The 2,432-nt window shown below is 34.8% G+C and overlaps 1 long non-coding RNA gene across 1 annotated transcript; it reads right to left on the bottom strand.

The window, feature by feature from the left end:
- Window positions 1-799: 799 nt before the first annotated feature.
- Window positions 800-2,179, bottom strand: LOC121215382 (uncharacterized). Its single transcript, XR_005911236.1, has 2 exons — window positions 2,120-2,179; window positions 800-1,018 (listed from the first exon to the last, which is right to left on the bottom strand). It is a non-coding gene; the product is annotated as an uncharacterized lncRNA (long non-coding RNA).
- Window positions 2,180-2,432: the final 253 nt, after the last annotated feature.

The following is a 2,432-nucleotide window of genomic DNA, read 5'->3' on the forward strand; positions in this document are numbered from 1 at the left end:
AAAAATGCTATTCTAGAAATATTTTTTTAATAGGTAAATGATTAAAATAGTTACTTTTGTTTGCCTCAAGTTGTATTTTAGTCACTTATGTTTGAAATGTTACGTTTTAGTTACTTACGTTATCGTTTTGTTATGAAATCACTCTGTCTTTAAGATCTATTATCTTTCAAACGGCAATTCGACGTTGTAGTTAAAATGAGTTTTAAATGCCAACATGAATGTCCAACTAGGATGAGAAAAGTTAAAATGAGTTTTAAATGCAACATGAATATCCAACTAGGATGAGAAAAGTTAATGTTTTTTTTATGAAAATAGAATACAAAATTTTGCTCTAAAACCTTTTTTTTTCAATTTAAAAAGAAGCAATAGTTGAGGTTTTTTTTCCCATTTTAACTGACATGTTTGGGAAGAAACAGATCTTAACGGCGGAGTGACCATTTTCGTAACAAAATGATAATGTAAGTGACTAAAATATAATATTTCAAACATGAGTAATTAAAATGTAATCTGAGACAAACAAAAGTGACTATTTGGATAGTTTTCCCTTTTTAATAATAATTCGTACTCATGTCATCCTGAATTTCAAGATTTTAATTTGAATTTGATTTTTTTGGGGTGAATTTGAATTTCATCCTAATCTGACATAAAATTATTAGCAAAAGGGATACAATTTCATACAATCCTTTCACTATCTCAATCACTATTATATAACATAATAAATTTCCAAATATATAAAAAAATCATTTTAAAATTAATATATTCATAATAGTTACTAATCCAAATCACACATAAGAATCAATTTAAAATAGTCAAATATTTCAACAACTTGTCTTATAAAAATCCATCCCAAATACAAACGTGGTGACAGAGAAAATACATGGTACTCAAAATAAACACACTGAAATTAAACAATCCATTGATATAATTCAATGTAATGAAGTTCAAATCCATATTACATAAACATAAGTGGCTCCTTGATATAGTCCATCATGGAATAGATGCTTCCTGAAAGAACAACCTGCTCAAGAAAATTAAAGTACTCATCTTAGTGAGTAATAAATATATATAGTATCTAGTAGATACTGCTAACAAATGTGTTCATTGCAAACAAGATGACCAATATGGAGGATCATATCGCATCGCATAGTTTCCTGTTATACTTAAATACATGTTGAACCCAAGAGTTAGATATGAGTATCTAACTGACTTTTGCACCACCTAGTCCCCTTCCTACATACATCCACCCTCATACTCTCCCCCGCCATCTCTACGATCTACCTCACATCCACTGTCCTCCGAGCAACATGTGACTTTGCACCACCCGGCTCTCTTCCTACATACATCCACCCTCGTGCTCTCCCTCACCATCTCTTCGATCTCCCACACCTCCACAGTCCTCTAGGCAACACATGACTTTGCACCACCTGGCCCCCTTCCTACATATATCTACCCCCGTACTCTCCCTCACAATCTCTTCGATCTCCCTCACCTCCACCATCCTCCGGGTAACATGTGACATTGCACCACCCGGCTCCCTTCCTACATACCCACCCTCATTCTCACCCTCATCACCTCCACCCCATGTTAAGCAAACTGTAAGTCTCCACCTCTATCATCTCCTTATCTCATAACCATATGCACTACTATAGTTCTCCACTTTCACTATCTCCCTCATCATCTCCTCCTCATATTACCAGTCTTACCACCTCTTCACCATGTCAAAGGTTAACAGTGGTTTTAAATAATTAATCTACATATTTTTAACTTGAGAGCAAAAAAACCCTAACCGAGAAGTTAGACAGATAGAGCAGACAGCTCGATCGCCGGGGCGTTTCCATTGCCATTGTAACACCCTTCGCCCGTATCCCTCGCCGGAATAGGGTTCGAGGTGCTACCAGATTTAAACTCATCCATTTATATAAAACCAGACCGTAAAATTTTTTGATCAATTTTAAACTTTTCATACACACGTATATTATCCTTTAATCGGGCTTACAAGGCCCAAAATATTCATGAGGCATTATTAAATATTTACCAATATCTTAGTCTTGTATCATTTACTTACTCAAATTTACAACCCTATACATGCCATAGACTCGAAACACTAAGATTTACTTACGCCGATAGCGTAGACTTGACAATGTGATAATATCTCTGACGGCCTCCAACCCGATCTAACCTGGCAACCCTAGCGAATATGGGAAAGAAAAGGGGAGTAAGCTTTACGCTTAGTAAGTTCATAAGAAAACAATAAGCAACTCATTAACAAGTTTTATCAATGTTTACAACATAATCACAAATTCACTACAAGTTGTCTTCCTGAGCAATAGTCACTAAATTATTTATAACTGGAGCTACAAAACTCCAAATCAATTTCCGTTAATTTTCCCTGAAAATAGACTCATATATCTTCCATCCATAAAATTTTCAGA

Source organism: Gossypium hirsutum, chromosome A02 (assembly GCF_007990345.1).
Source record: "Gossypium hirsutum isolate 1008001.06 chromosome A02, Gossypium_hirsutum_v2.1, whole genome shotgun sequence".
Classification (NCBI taxonomy): domain Eukaryota; kingdom Viridiplantae; phylum Streptophyta; class Magnoliopsida; order Malvales; family Malvaceae; genus Gossypium; species Gossypium hirsutum.